The sequence below is a fragment of the Anneissia japonica genome, unplaced genomic scaffold (genome assembly GCF_011630105.1).
Source record: "Anneissia japonica isolate Jap-2015-1 unplaced genomic scaffold, ASM1163010v1 scaffold993_len1110182_cov180, whole genome shotgun sequence".
Taxonomy (NCBI): Eukaryota; Metazoa; Echinodermata; class Crinoidea; order Comatulida; family Comatulidae; genus Anneissia; species Anneissia japonica.
The window spans coordinates 851,687-871,453 of record NW_022749760.1 but is presented as its reverse complement, the minus strand read 5'-3'; the positions used below and the strand labels follow the sequence as shown (position 1 = coordinate 871,453).

General features: G+C 34.3%; 3 long non-coding RNA genes across 6 annotated transcripts; 2 read left to right on the top strand and 1 right to left on the bottom strand.

Moving 5' to 3' along the window:
• Positions 1-842: 842 nt before the first annotated feature.
• Positions 843-5,503, top strand: LOC117121186. Its single transcript, XR_004447495.1, has 3 exons — positions 843-909; positions 3,962-4,045; positions 5,132-5,503. It is a non-coding gene; the product is annotated as an uncharacterized LOC117121186 (long non-coding RNA).
• Positions 5,504-5,860: 357 nt separating this feature from the next.
• On the bottom strand, positions 5,861-11,678 carry LOC117121187. Of its 4 annotated transcripts, none has more exons than XR_004447497.1 (5): positions 11,556-11,667; positions 10,385-10,845; positions 8,998-9,111; positions 8,554-8,663; positions 5,861-7,151 (listed from the first exon to the last, which is right to left on the bottom strand). It is a non-coding gene; the product is annotated as an uncharacterized LOC117121187 (long non-coding RNA). The 4 variants fall into 4 exon arrangements; XR_004447498.1 differs by having other exon boundaries at positions 10,390-10,845; XR_004447500.1 differs by having other exon boundaries at positions 10,385-10,520; positions 11,556-11,660.
• Positions 11,679-17,337: 5,659 nt separating this feature from the next.
• On the top strand, positions 17,338-19,644 carry LOC117121189. The gene is made up of 3 exons (XR_004447501.1): positions 17,338-17,495; positions 18,127-18,291; positions 19,352-19,644. It is a non-coding gene; the product is annotated as an uncharacterized LOC117121189 (long non-coding RNA).
• The last annotated feature ends 123 nt before the right edge of the window (positions 19,645-19,767 follow it).

Genomic DNA, 19,767 nt, shown 5'->3' with positions numbered 1-19,767 from the left:
ATAAGCTTTTGGGCTGATTTTCTGACATGTTATTTAACGAGGCGTCGTATCCAAAAACTTTTTCCAGCAAAATGTTCGTAAAAGACTAGTCTACACCACTATATGATTGAAAAATTAATTGAAAAATTTTTATGACCTCTGAAATTAAGATGGAAAAAGAAAAGCCTATCTAAGTAGTGTATTAAAATAGGTATATGCATTACAGTGCAGCAGTAGTACTAGTAATTCTCTGGACTAGCATTGTTTTAATGAGAGTTTCCTGTGTTAAAAAACATGATTTACTATACTTCTTTATAAAACATAAGTTGTACTTTATAATAAGAGAAATCTGTATATTATCGGTACCTGGAACAGTAACAACACGAAAGTGCTATGCTATTGCACTGTAATGCATAGGCCTATTTTAATACACTTTAGATAGGCTTTTCTTTTTTCATCTTGATTTCAGAGGTCAAAGACATTTTTCAATTTTTTTTAAAATCATATAGGGGTGTAGACTAGTTTTGTAAGAACATTTTGTTGGAAACTATTTTTAGATACGAAGCCCCGTTATGGAGTTATAATTTTTTAAATAACATGATGTCAGAAAATCAGCCCAAAAGCTTATCTTATTTCTGTTGGTTACGCACCGCTGATTCGCAGTGTTGGTCATCACTTCAAGATGTCAACCGATTCGTGAAAAAGGCCTTGCTATGTTGTAAAATAGTTCACAAAATTAATAAAAAGGTCACATTTTTTTTTGTACAAATAAACTTTCTATTTATTAGCTCTTGTACCGTTATTTAAGCGTGGAGGAACGCGCGCCTTGTTTCTACAACCATAGGTGGCGCTTCGCAGGTAAACAACAACACATGAAAGTATCTGAACCACAGATCCCTACCCTCTACCCTGAACATTGACCTGAAAAATGTAAGTAACTATAGGCCTACGTGTAAAATATTGCTTAATTAGTTAAACCAAATCTGATTTTGCTGACTATAGGGGTTAGTCGTACAAAGGGTATGTAGTAAGTGTGGACTGATACTAAATTTATTGCGGCTTTTGAGGGCTGGCTAGCCGCGAGGCCAGTGCTTACTATCCCACCTGCACAGGCTGTGCCCTTTCTAGTCTAGGTGATACACGCACAATACAGGAGCTTAGCAATACTGTAGGCCTACAGTACCCTAGCTTATTACTAAATGGTGGTTTACCATAGGCCGAAAAGTCAATTCAGAATTACAAAACAAAACATCATTTAGATTAATGTAAGAAGGTATAGGCGAAGGTATAGGCCTAGCTAGGCGATTTGAACTTGAAAATGTAAGATTTTGTCTTATATAGGCATATTATATGCTATATTATTATTATATTTATATAATATAATATATATTATATAATTCTCAGTGGTTGAATTATTACAGTATGATGGTGGTAACACGATCTTATTTCTTATAGTTTTAATTTGTTTTCGTAGTTCAAATGTTGAGCAACTATAAAGTTGTCCTGGTTGTCTGCACTTTTCTCTGCATTTAATACTTTTTGGCCTATTATACTTTACTTTGCTAAAACTCTAATAATAATTTCTAAGTCGATCATATTTTACAGGTTTTATCTAATAGTCAAACAATTTTTCAATGGCATTTTGGATTCGACTTACTGTAGGCAAGTTCAACTGTATTAAAGCCAAGCTTTCTTGGTACACTAATGAATGTAATTCTAGAAATTTAAAGAATATTTATTTTATAGTACCGGTAACCATATTTTTTTGTTTTTTTGATTGGCACTTTTTTTGATTGGCACTTTTCTCCTTACTGATACATTACAAACGTAAAACACATAACAATTTAGAGTAGTAGTATTGCCTCGTTAAGTGGAGTTTAATTGCTTCAAAAAACAATACATATAATCATAGCCTGGACTGGAATGATGTTCATTAATTGAAATAATGCCAGTCTTGGTTACCTAGACCTAATAAATGATTTTTTTTTTACCAACGCTCAATTTTTACTGGTAGGTCAGTTATTTTTACTGGTAAAATTGATGGCTTTGGGAGAAACGCTGCCTTCGTATTTTATATTAAAACTCAAGTTATACACAAAATACTGATTGCCACCCTCTATTTTAATATATTTTAAAATAATAATTTAATATATGGTACTTCTAAAAATAGGTTGTAAACAAATTAGACATGTATAATATTGAATTTCATTCATGTTATAATTTATTTTTACAAATCATGGGCATAGGAGTGTGACTGGGGATATCTTTCCTCCCCTCTCTCCCCTCCCCCAGTGATGGCAAATTAGTTCCACTAGGTGGGTTAAAATGCTAAAACTGACGATTAAGTCTTCATTGGAAAAGGTATTTAGCTCTGGGTGTTTAGAAATCTCAGATCTAGAAAACTCACACCTCAGATCTCAAGTAATCTGCAGTGGCAGATCTAGTTGGGGGATGGGAATGAATAGGGTGGCTAGCTACTGTACGCTCCTTCATTTACCGTGAAAAAACAATAAATGGTCACTCATCTTGTGTGTGCGCTTCTCATGTACTCTGGTAAAATATAAGTTGTCCGACAGGCTTGAGCTCATAGGATCAAGATGGAGGAAGGGTTTGAGAAGGTTCCCCCCCCCCCAAATGAGATTTTTTTAAGAATAGGAACCTCTGGATGGCCAGAAATAACACTCTCAGACTGTGACAATTTCTGTATTATTTAACGCTTTGTACAGTACCTCAAAGTTTCAGTAAAAATTTACTTCTAAAAATAATGGTATGATCTATTAATTTAAAGATACAATGAGTTTTCTCTATTCTAAAAAAGTCAATCTGAGTTTTCTAGACAACCAATTACAGTAGTTCCACATTATCAATTTTCACACCCTCCCCTCCCCCTCCCCACCCAAAGCCAGCCTTTGCTCCTGCAAAGATTGTATTTAAACCATCTACTGTATATCTCCAGACCATCTACATTCAGAGCTATCCAAAGTTACAGCAGGGGTACCTCACCAGCGGGAGAAAGAGCTCATCAGTGGGGCCTGGCATGCCCTTCCCCTCCCGATTGGGAATAAAACTGCAATTCGTTGGGGACAAAAAAAAATTACATGTATTTTCTAGATATCTATAATATCATTTAATTAAAGCCTTTGAAACTCCTAAATGGTCATTGTTTTGAAAAGTAGTCCATGGAGCAAAGTACGTTATTCTAATAATATTTGCTTACCTCAGCCCTAACCATGGTGGGGCTGAGGTAAATATGGGCCATTTTTAGATATTGGCCTGGTCATTGGGGTATTTCTGGCACCGGCACTGTTTTCAACAAGCATACTTTGTAGGCATACTAGAGTCAGTGTAACACTTAAAACGCTACTTAAAGTAGTGCTATATAAATGTTGCATTACTATTATTATTATTATTATTATTATTATTATTATTATTATTATTATTATTATTATTATTATTATTTTACTCAGAAAATTTCTAGTTGGTTGGTTAGGATCGGAGAATCTGGGGTTTTTTACTCTGCTCACTTTCCCCATTACAGTATATGCTACCATATTCCCTCATTTTAACAAAATATTAGCCTATCGTAGTTGATGTTGAAAAACAAGAGGTACATACTGCTAATGGGGAAAAATGCGGAAGGACATGGAAGATTCCATCTTTAATTCAATGATTAAAATATTTAACTCATGATTTGAATTGGTAACAAGCTAAGGTCCTCCATGTAGGGCCATTTAATATATTTTGTCATTTATAAATTCATAGTTTTCTAATTTTTCAAATTTGTTATTGAAAATGAATGTTAAAGCAATCATAATCTGTGTCCCCATTGTAAATGATTAACATTATCAATACCGTAAACACTTGTTATCTTTCATAATAGGTTTTTCAAATTGCTTGCAATTCAAACCAACGTATTTGCATAATTCAGCTTCATATATTATTTTAACACTTGTTTAATTTTTTTGATTTTATGTTGGTACAGCAGGCATCTTGACATGACACCTTAAGAAGCATCATGTTTTGCTATGTGAGAAAGTGGATAACAACACAAGAATAACAGATGTTGGTAAGTGGAAAGATATTTCATTTTTTTAAATTAATAATAATATGTTAGACTTTTATACAGCACAAGGCCAGCAAGGCCTTTACGCGCTTCTCATTATTACCCCCAGTCATTGGATTAAACACCTATGGAACGCAAACTCAAGCTCCCATGGGGAGTATTCCGTTATCAGCGTTTTTTGGCATTTAACCCCACCAGGTACTCATAAATTACCTAAGAAGCAATGCCTTGCTCAAGGAGACACAGTGAGGGATTGAAACCCTGACTTCAAAGGTTGAGAAACCAAACTGTCCCAACTGCGCCAAACCAATTCTTTCGATTATGATGTAGGCCTAGTATCGAGTGTTATTTTTTAGCTATGGTTAATTTGTAATTTGTATTGTAAAATTATATATTGTTGCATTTTCTTTGATATACATGTAGTAATTTTTGATGAGCATCCACCCATCATTATAATTTAATTAGTTGTAATACGAAACTAAAAAGAAAGAAAAAGAAATTATTGGTTACCCAAACTGATTATTTCTGGGGGTTAAGAAAACAAAAATTTTCCTTTAGGGTGGATTGTGGATCTGCCCCTGATAATAATAAAATAATTTGATATATGAAATGATTTGTTGTACCATGTACAGTAAGTAATCTTCAGCAAATGTAAAACATACTTTTTTCTTTACTCTTAGTTACTATTAAATAATTATGTTTTTGTACAATATTTCATCTTGCATTAAATTTTAATCCTGTCTTATTTTTCCATTCATGCAATATCACCATAAGTGATACACACTTAATTTACAATCTCATATTTGAGTTTGAAATTACAATGTGTAAATTGCCATTCAGGAAAGTTTACTGTGAACTCACTAAGAAAGGTCTGCACATTAGCAAACATTGCCTTGGGATATATTATAGTCAGGTTTTATCAAACTTGTATTGATGTTGAATTTATATAAAGTTATTAAATGTAGTTTTTTTAAATAAATAAAAACATGTTATTTAGCAATTATTTAAAAAGTAATAAAAATAATATAAGTCCAAAAATTTGTTGGTTAAATCTAATATTCTTTTTTAAAAAATGTTTTTTAATTACAGATTGCTTGTTGCAGTTAAATCATTTGCATGTACAAGTACATCAGCAGTCCTCATTACCAGGCAGAGAAATTATGAATATTCATTGCAATCAACTTGAAACTGCAAAACTCAAGAAAACTGCTAAACTGACACCAAGTCCAGAGCAACTTCTGAGAGGCATATATATCTTTCAGCGGGGCCAAGGGTGGTGGGTGGCGCGTAGGTTCCACGGCAGCCGATCGCCTATGATAGGCGATCGCTTCCGCTTGGATAATCCCAACTGTCTTAATGCGCGAAATGCTGCCGAAATTTTCAAAAAAAGTTTTGTTATCATTTATTGGATTGTATGTGTTGTTTGAAATACATGACGCTACAAAAGAGTTGTAGTACAATAAATATGGTGTTGCAATTAGTTTTATTCAAGTTCAGAATTTTAACTAAGTCCAGAATAGGACTCAACCATTTACATTAATTTAACTAAGTCCATAGGACTCAACCATTTACACTAAGTCCAGAATACCATTTACACAATTAAAGTCCAACATAGGACCAATATTTTACACTAAGTTCAGAATAGGACTCAACCATTTGCATTTACACTAAGTCCAACATAGGACCAATAATTTACACTAAGTCCAGAACTGGACCAATATTTTACACTAAGTTCAGAATAGGACTCAACCATTTACATTAATTTAACTAAGTCCAGAATAGGATTCAACCATTTACATTAATTTAACTAAGTCCAGAATAGGACTCAAACATTTACATTAATTTAACTAAGTCCAGCATAAGACTCAACGATTTACATTAATTTATTCTAAAATCCAGAATAGGACTCAACCATTTACATGTGTACCATACCAAGTCCAGAATATCAACTAAGTCCAACATAGTACTAAGTTCAAAATAGGACCAACAATTTACACTAAGTCCAGAATTGGACCAATGTTTTACACTAAAGTCCAGAAAAGGACCAATAATTTACACTACTCTACTGACCAGAATTGGATCAACATTTTAACTAAAATTCAGAATTTTATCTATAAGCCATTAGTCCAGAAATTTAAGTCCAGAACTGGACCAATATTTTACACTAAGTTCAGAATAGGACTCAACCATTTAGATTAATTTAACTAAGTCCAGAATAGGACTCAACGATTTACATTAATTTAACTAAGTCCAGCATAGGACTCAACGATTTACATTAATTTAACTAATATCCAGAATAGGACTCAACCGTTTACATGTGTACCAAGTCCAGAATATCTACTAAGAACAGAATTTTAACTAAGTCCAGCATAGTACTCAGTCCAGGATTTTACACTTAGTCCAAGATAGGACCAACAATTTACACCAGAATTGGACCAATGTTTTACACTACTCTACAGACCAGAATTGGATCAACATTTCAACTAAAATTCAGAATTTTATCTATAAGCCTTTAGTCGAGAAATTTAACTCACAATGGACCAGCCTTTTAAATTAAGCTCTGAATCGGGCCAACATTCTATTTTTAACTAGGTCCAGAATCAGTCAAAAATTTCAGCATTTTTAAAGGTCAACACTTATTTTACTTACTAAATCACAAATTTCACTTGGCAAACAGTACTTCAATTCATAATCATTCATTTATGAATGCGCAAAAAATGTCTGTTGTGGTTTAGACTTTCCACAATTTATCTGCTTCATCTCCATACATCAGAGTTCACCATAGCTTCAAGTACCAGTATACCGTACACTACATAATTCAAAGAAATTAGTCTATTTCTCAAAGTTCATCTTCATTTCTATGTGTTAAAATTTGACTTCCACGCTTTATCCCAGTCTGATGTTGCTAAGCTTCAGTTACCAGGGTTTAAACTAATCAGTCCTGATTTCCCACAATGCATTTCTTTGCTCAACCATCTTTACAGCTACAGTTATCCAAGCTTCCAACAAATCTGACTGGACATCCAATTGTTTATCTGCTTCATACAATAACAAACTCTTACTGAATGCTTGTCTTCGAAAATCCACAATAAACATGTGCCTGTGTTTCCTGGAAAATATAAAGAACAAGAATTATCTAACTATGATAGTACAATTACACTATTACATAACTGCAAGTATTACAATAATATCATCTACTTAAATAAGATTACAGCAGTCAATTACAAGACACATAATACACAGACTTATTGTTGAACAAGAATAAAAACAAATTTAACTTTTGAATATGCTAGTAGAATTTTTATCAAGTTTAGTAAGTAAAGCCTCTTTCCCACCTAGGTTGATTTCACCTAAGAGTCGCACAATTTCTACGAGTTAAAAACTTGTGAAACTCATGATCTTTTGCAAAGAACCTATAGAAGCTTTTTACGTGTTAGCTACGCGTGAGGTACGACTTTATGGAGTTGGTTACAAGTTACGTACAATTTATGCCGAGCACTGAGTTAACTACAAGTTTGTACCAAATTAGATACAAGTTAAGTACGAGCCAACTCGGTGCGCTGGTACATGTACTCATTTCGGTGTGCTCGCATGTTCAAAATTAGCCCCACAAGTTTAGAGCTGCTACGAGTAGGTACTGTCCTACGAGTTTTTGCTGAGTTGGCAACGAGGCAAACTCTTGTAACTTGTGTGCTTAAGTGTTAAGTCTGGTTTCCATGAAATTGCTACATGCTATCGCAGACTCCTTCTGGCCTTTCCGCTAAGCCGTGCCCTTGGATAAAGTTAAACATAAGGAAACACAGGTGCGTTTGTGGGGGAAAACATGCATGCTTGTTAGACACGCACGTATTCCTAGCCCTGTTCTGATTGGTCAAATTTGACTGACACTACGGAAAGGTTCAGTGGTGCGCCAGAGGGGAAGCATAGCTAACATTATTTTATATGGTTTGTATTTATATATATTCAACACCATTCATCAGTTGTATAAAAATTGACTCTAACACATCCCAAGTAAATATTTATCAACCTTGCCAATCTTGGACAGCATTCTGGTAGCATGGCTACTTCCATGCTATCAGATTGAAGTTTTATGGTACTGGATAAATTTTATTTTCTTTTTTTAAGTAAATTTTTTTTTGGTACATAATTCATAATTGTTTTCTTATTGTTTTAACTTTTTATTTTTTTGTGTTTTTTGACTTATGTAAATTTTGATGTTTTAATGATACACAAGAATAAATAAAGGAAAACTGTGAAACCCTGTAAGATATAAACCAGATATGTAGTACAATTTTTAATTTAGGATTAGTGGATGTTTTCAACAGCATTATTTTATTGCCTTATATGGTGAATAGAATGGAAAAAGAAAAGAACATTTTAAACAATAATTTTATAATAAATAACATTTAGTAAAACAAAATTGAGATTATTAACTACAGTATGGCTATAAGATAACACTCTAGTAGCCTACATCACAATTGGATGAAAAAATTAAATATTTCTCCACTTACCAGCACACTGTATTCTTATGTTTCTATCCACTCTCTCAATTTTACTACTCATCCTGAAGCTGAACACCACTGCTTCCTAACATTCTGGCCGACTGTACCAACATGTTGCTCTACAACAAAAATAACAACAAAATCAAACGTATACCAGGCGCTTCGGAAGCAATTATTGGTCCGGCCAAAAGGGACGATCCCCACTCAGTCACCTTAAATTGGCTCGTGGTGGTTGTGGGGGGGGGGGGTGTGTTTCCATTCCACAAAATTGAAAGCATTTTTCTTATAAACTATGTCCCCACAGGCCATCATATTCTAGCTGGTATTACGCAAGAAAAAATTAGATTTAAGAGAAGATATGGCCACCTACCTATAGGGGGGGGGCAGACAAGCTTGTAGTAAAATTGTTATTTCAAGGATCTTTTATTGTCAATAGGATACAGTTTCACTTACTTTATTACCACTCAATGTAACGCCTGTCATATCATCTCGTTTCACTGATAGTTTAAATCCAACTGGCACTTTAGGCACATTCCATTTATAAATAGGGGTGTTCGGTTGAATTAGCTGTAAAACATAAGTTGAAAATCAAGTCAATAGTATAATCCTGGGACAATTTGTTTTTCCTTTAAGAACTATTCCTCATCTTTATATATCAGTGATGGAGGTCTTTCTCCATTAGTTTTAATGACATGTGATCTAAAAACAATTTATGTTGTTGTGAAAAACGTGTTATGAGAAAGTCCAAGGAAAAAAACCTTGGTAGAACGGCTTTTGTTTCTCAAAGAACTTTTTATCACAATTTAATACAAAACAGAAGTGTTTGGAAAGTCAATATGAAAAAGATTTAGTTCTTGTTAGTAAGGCTGAGAAAGAATTACATGAACTTTTCAATAAACCAATGTATACTGATGAAATTTAACGAAAAAAAAAAATGATTGATATTTCAAATTTTATTTTTTTCAACTTTAGGTCTACATTGTTCAATTTTTCTTACTCCTAATCAGTTAACAATGTTTTGACATATATCATAAATATATTTCATATCTGCTTTACTGCTAACTGGACTAATTATTGTCCAAGCCATTTGCCTTGTAGCATTTTAATTCTAACTATAATATAATTTTCAAATGTTTAGTATTTTAGGTATAAGGCGAGACTTGTTTAATAACTTGTTTTGTGAATTAATTTCAGATTAGACTAATAATCATCAGAGGAGGGTGGAAAAAAAAAATTTGTTTTCTCATTTAGTAAAATAATTTTGCTAAAACCATCAAGGTGGAGGAGAAAATCAATTTTTTTTAATGAATTTATATAATAAAGGAAGAAATCTTATTATTTGTAACTTCACTTTCATCTTATCTGCATAAACAGCATCACCTCAGAATTTCCGCAATTCTACATGAACAAATAGTTGCTGTGATCTACAGCTTTAAATCAGTCATTAAATATTCTACCCCACTGCACTCAAAACATTCATTATTTGTATACTATACACCATTTCCACTAAATTTGAAATAAAAGGTCTAGGCATTTCGTTCAATGTAGTTATCAGCATTTATCTGCTCTGTGACTGTTACACAGGCATACAGTAGTCTTGGAAAAAAATGGGCACATAAAACTTGCAGTATTTTTGGTTATCGAATTACAGTTCTCAAAAGAAATTAAGATAGTTTAATACATACTCAAAGTTTCGAAATGCACAAAAGAAGTTATGTCTGGAAAAACAAAATTTGCAATGGTTCACAAAGTTGTGAGCCATTGGTGGCGCTGTTTCAAAAACTCAGGAGAAAATCAAAATAGGTAAAATTATATAGGCCTAAATTTTGATATAACTCACGTGACCTTTCTTCTTTCAATTTTGCTGAAACAGCAAAGAAAAGTTAAGCAATTCATCACTGAACTCCATCTCAAAACTCATCAGAATTGCTCTCATCAATGTCAAATCCAATAGCGTTCACTTGACCTTCAGACTGCTGCGAATGTAAATGCATGGCATGTGACAGGTATCTACAGCAACCATTATAACACTGATGCTGCATCATTCATGGATTATTCTTCTGTTGATATGGATTACCATAGAAACCATAGTGTGGTGGCAGCAGCATTGTACTAGGGTGGTTGCTATGGTGCTGGAATGTTTTATAATCTTTCTTCAAATGATATATTGTTTGAACCATGTTGATACTTTCTTGCAATGGGCCTAGTTAGTATAACATTGATACAGTCCGCTTTTATGCCATAATTCTTCCTCGTCAATTGAGACTGATTCGCATTAAAGAAAGCATATCATTTTCATTCCTGACCAAGAAAAAAATAAATAGAGAAGTTTTGCTGCAGTTAATATCTGGAAACTGTTAAATCATATATTTTATCATGGTACAATAAAGAGGTTGTCTTGCAGTAATTCACACATAAGTCTTGAATGTTAAAAGAGGATTAATCTGCAAATGTATAAAAAAAAATTTCTCTCTGGGCTGGAATTTGAACCTGGGAGTTGACACCTACCAACCAACTGGCCGGCATGGTTGGGGATTCTAATCCGTTAAAACTAATCTTTACACTCACCTGTGTATAGGCTGAAGTATCAACATTGAACAAGGTCAAGGATTGATGGAGGCTTTCTGTGTAGTATCATCCATTTATATTAATTTTTATATCTCAGTAAAACTACCCCTAAAATAAATATGTGTTTGCACTGGGCTCCAACGGTTTTACAACTCTACCTTAAGTTAGAGTAAACTAGGCCAGCGAGCTATGCTAGCTAGGCCCCGCATCTGGTTTAGGCCTACGTTTCTAGTCTAGCCTGCCTACTTGGGCTTGATTTAGGCCGCTAGTCAAATTCTAAAGAGGATTATGCCTAAGGCTTAGTAGGGTTAGTTAGCGGCCTTGTTGGCCTAGATAGATGACCTAACTAGGCCTAGCTCAGGAGCATTTCAATAATAATGTTTCTACACTAACTTAGCCTAGGTTATAATGTTAGGTAGTAGAATCGAGATCATAAATCTTACATTTCGCAAGCTTAGGCCGGGCTAGCCTAGTCAAAATGCCCAAAAACAACATTCCGGCGGTGGACATACTGTAAACATTATTCTGAAGCTCAAACTGAAGAGGGCAGTACACAACAACAACAAACGAAAATTCGGGCTCCATTGAGAAATTAGGTTCCACCTAATTGACGAAATAATCAACGAAATTTAAATCAATCGGAACATCATAAAATACAGAGTAAAGGGTATCAATACGCTTATTCAAATGTTTGGTAATATTCAAGTGTTCATTATTAATGAACATATCCCTCTCTATTACATTTTTAACACTATCCCAAATACCATGGTTCATGAAAACGTAGCATAATGTAGCATAATTAAATTAAATAAATAACAATAACACTAATTTCGATAATAAATATGATATAAAATAATAAAATAAATGTTGATATCATTAATATTTTAAATAATATTTATGTTGTTAATTAATAACAATAAATAACGACATAAAGAAAAAGACCAAGCCAACCGCAGTGATGGCCTCACGTACGACTTATAGATATTTTACAGGACTGAATATTGAACTTGTATAAAGAGGAAAAATATGATACTATAAAAGACTTCACAACAGTTTCTCAACCATTCTTTACCAAAACAGCCACACCGATAATACCCCGGGTAAAACAATAAAACATTACAGTGCCTGAAAAGTATCGTACGAGCTTATAAAAGATTAATTTAAGCTCTCTGGCGGCACGTCATACATGATTGGTTGTGATCTGCCGTGAACGCCAGTGTTGTCGCCAGGACCTGCCCGGCGGAGGGGCTAAAGGCCCCGACGGGGTGGTTAGTGGAGCGAATCGAGTCTCATTTGGCTAGGGGCCAGAGGCCACTCATGGCCCCCGGTAGCCCCTGGAAGCCACGGATATTTGACGAATTATGGCGATTTTTTATTACTTATTTGAATGATAGGCAACGAGTTACTATAATATGACTTCATGTAAGGCTGTTTTCTAATATCAGCTTCCAAAACCAATTTCAATAAAGCAAGAAACAAAGAGTATGCAATGTAACCATCTAATTTATGTTCAAATCCTTATTCTTGAAAGTGAAATTCTATGATTTTGGAAATTTTTCATGCACGGCTCGCTGGCTAAGTCTATGTCCTGAAGAGAGTCATGCCTGATTGTAAGCGATTACATCTACTGACTGAGAGACGTCCTTATATATCCCCTGAAATGCTTATCGAAGCATAATATCTTGCATCCGTCAGCAGCAACCATGGTGACTAATCGGGTCGTCATAATACAATCAAATATATCTGTCTCCTACAAGTCAAAGTATCGTAGCAGTTTATTGTGTCTGCTATATATATCAAATATATAACAAATCCTGCAACCGTCCCCAGAATGACATTAAAAAATTAAGTGTGTGAAAATTTCCTAATTTAAAGTCGTCACACCTATGTTTTCTATGAAATTTGTCATGGATTGTCGTAATGTAGGCAAAACAATAATTATGAATGGTTATGGTTATTATTATTATGGTTATTGCTTCAAGCATGCCATAATATCCCCGACCATAGCAGCTATACAGGAAGCTAACGACGTTACGACATCGACAATAATAAGCAAAGTAAACAAAATCCCATAAATAGTCGATGCTGATTGGTTGATTGTATTATGACGACGCGATTAGTCACCATGGCTGCTGCTGACGAATGCAAGAAATTATGCTTCGATAAGCATTTCAGGCAGTATATTAGGACGTCTCTCAGTAGATTTATTCGCTTACAATCAGATCCTGACTGCTGTGTAGCCCTCGCTGCTGAGAACTGCTCGTCTTCAAACAGGCATGGCTCTCTTCAGGAGTGCAGTCAACTCGTTTACTTCGACGATAATGCAGCTCCACTCCAAGGAATAACGTTTACTTCGGACCGAGATCACTTTTTAGTGGCTCAACCTCCAATTTTGCTGTAGTTAAGTTTAGGTTTGACGGTAATTTCTAAGCCCACTAACGAACACGCAGTCACCTATCGGTGCTAGTGTTGGGCTTGGACTTAACCCGAAAACCCCCAAAAGTACCGCATGAGTTGAGGTGTGATTATGTCTACCTCATTGATGTTGTAGTTATGGGGGAATTACTGTAGTCATCAGTCAACAAAATCATCCTCGTAAAAAAGAAAACCTCCTTGGCGTTCGCTGATACCATGGAGGTATAAAAACACATCGCCACATACTGCGATTGTTTATATTCCTGGCTAGGCTAGGGAACAACATCTATGCAAGGGTAGCACAAGGATTATCTTCCCCGACGAGAGAAAAGTGGGCGTGGTCGGGCTTTCTAAAGAGGCAGGGGATTTAGGGGTTTCAAAATCGATTTTATAATACATTTTTTTTTTCTCCACGACGAATTGTGACGACAATTAAATTAGGTATGGCGCGCACTAAGCGCAATAAAGAGTGAGTAACCATAATTAGGGCCCGAACCCAGGCTAGGGACACCTAATTTAAGAGGGAACTTTTGTGAAACGAAGAAATGTCATATTGAACACAACTTTCTGAGTGTGCCAAATGTTCAAATATTACATTAGGACACCCCAATTCAGGGGACACCCTAGACTTGCATCAGGTCCCTTATTTTTGTTCTGGAATGCGCCACCAACGAGCAAGTTAATTTAGAGGCGGAAAAATTTAGTATGGGACGCCAAATAATTAGGTATGGCGCGCACTAAGCATAATAAAGAGTGAGTAACCCAAATTGGAGCCTGGAAGCGATTTTTTTTCCCTGGACGTTTGAAGCCGTGGAGATTGGTGGCGCTATAGATTCAAAATATCACCTTCCTGATTCGGCAGTAAATCATGAATATTTATTGTACTTTTCTTATTGTAAGAGTGGGTTTCTATACAGTAAGTGCTGATGACATGTGATGCGATAGCGACATGGCGAGGATGAAGAGTGTTGAACACCACACTCTTAGCTCTCCATTTATTATAATTCTGAAATACACTTAGGCCTATTTTTGAAATGAATAATGATTAGGCTATAATTACAAAAAAATTAATGTATCTCAGTCACGCATACCAAAATATAAATACGAGACGTATTTAGGCCTACTTGACGTATGGAGTAAAGTGCAGTATTAATAAGCACAGTAATATAGATATAATAATTATCATGACAATGACAATAATTAAATAATACCAATGCCTCAAACGTCCAGGAAAAAAATAAATTCGCGGCCTGCAACCCAGGCTACGGACACCCCTATAAAAGGGACACATTTTTGTGAAACGAGGAGAAATATTATATCTTTTAACCCTACGGCCAACACCTACTAAGGGGATGGGGACAGTTTCTGAGTGCGCCAAATGTTCCAAACATTACATTTTAACATCTATTAACGTGACACTTATTTCGTTTCGGGACACTTATTTCATATCATCATTCCTGATGATGACATAATTATGTCGAAATATTGAATCCCGACATGATGGCGTGCATTTCGATACTTGGAGTATGTATTACACTATCTTATTTCATTTATTGTATCAAAACAACTACAGTAATTCCCCCCCCCCCAAAAAAAATCGTTAAAACTTATATTTGACACATTTAGAGCAATAAACCATGACTTTAATCCTCAATCATTAGAATATACATTGGTACTGGCTAGTGCATGTGTTACTTCATACTTCATCATTGTGTTTTCATATAGGATTCTAATCCATACCGTACAGCCTGCACCTTGACTTATAGTCCAATAGTATTTAAAAAAAAGAATAGTTGGCCATTAACTTTAACTCAAACCGTGGGAACATACACAACTTGCGTTGTTTTAATTACAATTAATTATAAAATTATATATAATCTGTGTTATCGTTGTATTATCTCTTGATGCAACTTTCGTTGTATTAATTACACTCTATTGATTTCATATCATAAATTAATTGTTTTTGCATTGCAAATTTTTATTTTTAAATTAGTTATAATTCAACTTTAACAATAAAAGTATAAATAATCTGTGCTATCATTGTATTATCTCTTGATGCCTTTAAAAAACAAATGAAGTGTCACGTTTTATCAGAGAACTGAGCTATGCACAATTAGGTAGCCCTCTAAAAGACTTTATTGTATAGAGTGCTTTAAAAATGCTTGTTTATTATTATTATTATTATTATTATTATTATTATTATTATTATTATTATTATTATTATTATTATTATTAATATTATCATTATCATTATCATTATCATTATCATTATTATTATTATTATTATTATTATTATTATTATTATTATTATTATTATTATTATTATTATTATTATTATTGGTGTCCCGAAGATGTCTCCTTCATATCGGTTCTAGTGTATCCTATTGACATACATGATAATATAAATAATCATAAAGCCAATTATGTTACAATTAAGAATACAATTACAATTAGATACAATTAAGAATAATTTTTATAAAAACTCAACTGTTTTAATCTTCATTATAGGCGAATAAAAGCCTACATTTAATACCACGGCCTTTACGTCCCCAAACCAGACATGTCTATCTGCAGTGGTGTATCTAGGAGTCCCGAAATGGGGGAGAGGGAGTCTTCGCTGATTAAGTGAGGGCGCTAGGTCTGCAAAATCATGTGATACTGTATTAGGTGATTTTTATCTACTTGAGCGTACACTGAGAGTGGGAGTGTGTGGGAGGGGTGGGGGAAGACTGGGGACGAGGTGTTCAAGGGACGTGTCACCTGCGCACTTACCAGTCGCCACTGATTTTCAGTGAAACAATTACACATCTGCCTGTTATTCTTTAAAATATTTTATAAAATCCGATCCCTGTTTCTATCAAGATGTGCGGATATGGACTAAGCCTGCTGTATCTTAGTTAGTAAATGAACACAAACTGAAATAATTAGTGACCAGTGTATGTATTCTTTCTATGAAGAGAGTGTGGGTGAACCCATTAATTGATTTAGTTTGATTTCTAGGAAAGAAAGCCATTTTTCACGTCTATTTGGAGTTGGATAGAGAGTAAGAGGTAAGAGGAGTGAATCGATCCTCTGTGAAAATCCCTTCCTGGTCCTCCTATATTACGAATTCCTGGATACGACACTTGCATACTCTATCTACATCAGCATAAATATTGCCTAATTATTGTTCAATATCAATTTTAATTAATTTTTGCCTATTTACATAACAATAAATATCATTTTGGTTAAAGGTTAAATGCCGAACAGCTGTTTTCTAATCTCGCACGTACGACCAAAAGACCTGTGTTTAGATAATTTTAATACCTATAATTTGAGCCTTTTATTATAACAAATAATGCCGGTGTCACATGATATACCCCGACCCCAAGGGGCCCCGAAGAGGCCCCATAACCACTTGATCCTCGATTTCTAGCACCCTAACTTAAAAGGGCTTTGTTGATAACATGTGGTGTATCACGGGGTGCGGGGGAAGGGGCACACCCCTCAAAAAACATGCTAGCGCCCCACCCCCCAATATCACTTGCAAGTAGTTAAAAATCACTTTATTTTGTGAGTATCGTACCTTCGCGCCCCCATCAGCAGCCCCCGCCATTTTCTAGACTTCTAGTTACGCCACTGATTTAGAAGTGTTGTAATCATAAATGGTGGGGCTGAGGTAGTATTGACCATTTTCATCAGTAAAAGTTTCTTCCTGTGCCCTAGCTGTTTTGTCTCACACGTACAACTAAAAGTGCTTAAAATGTAAAGATGAGAATGGTTGACAGGCGTCAGTGCTTCACCATTTAACGATTACCATAATATTAAATCATATCAATATTTAAAATCAACCTTTTCACGTGTTAGCTTATTGTTCGGCTTCATTGAGCATGGTATAAAAGGTGGAACTGACCAGGTTAAAACATATCGCCTTACAGTGCACCAATCAAGAACAACGAAAAGATCATACCTCAACGAAGATTAAACGGGTCAGTTTTTAATTCAGTTTTTTTTAGTTATAAATATTATTTTTATTATTACTATAACATAAATTCGAATACAGTAACGTGTTTCACATTATGGGCTTTTCACAGCAGGAGCTGGAAAAAGCCATTGATTTGTTCTGTTTTTTCCCCTTCCATATCGTTTTTCCAGATTCGGGTGTGAATTTGATGTGTAAAATGATAAGGTCTCAAACTCAATTGATCTAAATGAAAATATAGCTTACCATACTTTCAAGCTGTCGTTGAAACCTCTCCAAGGCGACTGATGTAATATTATTATATTATCATAGCTATCATTAGTATTATTAGTAGTAGTAATAGTAGGCCCATTATTATAATACTCTTGTTATTCCACGTCTTAAAATCTCTAAGCGCTTTATATGTACTTCCCTTCATATTCTATTAAGTTATGGTGGTATATCTTTAACAACTATTTAGACATTTATTAGGAATCTTTAGAATCAGTGGCACTCGCTCGTTTCCGAGTGGTGGATTCAAAAACATGCAAAACGAAAATCGTAACTATATCAAATATATTGATAAAATTCGAGTATAATGAAAGAAATTACAAAAGTGAAATAATGTATTATGTCAATTATTCTCGTTTTCTTTCCAGTTAGAACATATCGGCACAACAAACACACGTACAGAGATGACAAATATCGGAAGGAAGCCTCTTGCATCTCTCTGTATGTTATTACTTCTGATTACAATTTGTGAAGTACATATCTCAGCCGCTCAATATAATGGAGCCGATAAAAGAGAAGATACGAATTTTAAAGTGAGATATTGTATAGTTTATCATTTAGAGATATAATTTTGAAGTTTTAAAATTTTCAATGCTTATAGTTTATTGTCCCCTAGGGACGAATTGCAAAATAATTAAATCTTGTGCCGCAGGGCCGGCCCAAGCCTTGGCTGGGGGTCAGGGGCCGCATAGGGCCCTGGTGGGGGTGCAGGGGGAGCAGATTTCTCGGGAGCTCTCGCATTTATAGATGGAAACCCAGTATAAAGAACAACTAAATAGAATATAATAAAACTGAAACTCATCATAAAATGTTTTTCAATTTTTCTGTAATCATAATCATGCCCGCTTATTTCATGTAAACTAACATTCATAAGAATAATTATTTATTATCTACTGATTAGCTTGTAACTCCGAACCATGAAAAACAAATAGTAGAAATTATGGACTTTTGAGTTTGTAAAACTGTTGGCCTAGTAGGTTTACATGCTTCCAATTTTAAGAACGTATGAATACAGTAGCCTACATTGTTTTTACAATACATTTAGCCTCCCGTAACCGTTGTACCCACAAAATCGATGGAATGGTCACGAAATTTACAAACAATTGTTTTTTTTACCCAGTTTTGGTTCGGAAATAGTACCACAATTGGAACAGAACATAAGTGAACAGACAAAATTCACGATAGTCATTCGTAATTGTTGTTGTTCTTTCCACTCGCTTTAAAAAAGTGGGGTTTTAATTACAGAATATTGGTGAAAAGTGGAAAGGGGGAACAATTGATTTTCCTATGTGCCCATATTTATTCTTCATTGTTTTCTACATTAAATTTTATACAATAAAATTATATAAAATTATATAAACAAATTGTATAATAAATGCAAAATTGCTTTTACATCTATATAAGCCTATTCATGTTATTATTTTCTTTAGTTGAATGTGTAACTCAGCTAATTGTTCTTAGGTGAATTTCATTTCATTTCAATTACATTATCACATGAATTTTGTACAATAATCATTCAAAATATAATCATAACAATAATACCTGTATAGTTATTACCTGGAATACAATCATTGTGTTTGTTTTATACTACAGGTTGTCGCGAATGATGATGATGTTATGCTACAACGTGGGCGACGAAGTTGGGTTAATCGTCTTCCACCACCACCAGGAGCAGATTAAACTAAATATCGGAACGTTAATATCCAATTATAAATCACTTTACTATGTTTATCAACATAGTAAACATGTGTTTTAATTGATTGACAGATAAATCAATTGATTGATTGATATTTGATTAAATAACATGGTCGTTTATTGACTGAATCGTTCACTTGCGGAAAGGTCTCGTCGTGTATTATCAATAAAGTTAAAGGCAATTTAACTAACTCTTGGTTCATTCTATATATGCCATTTTCCTCTGCACCATCTCTGATTTTTATATAGGCCTATATATATATATATATATATATATATTTTTTTTTTTTAATGATTTTTCCCCTTTATTATTC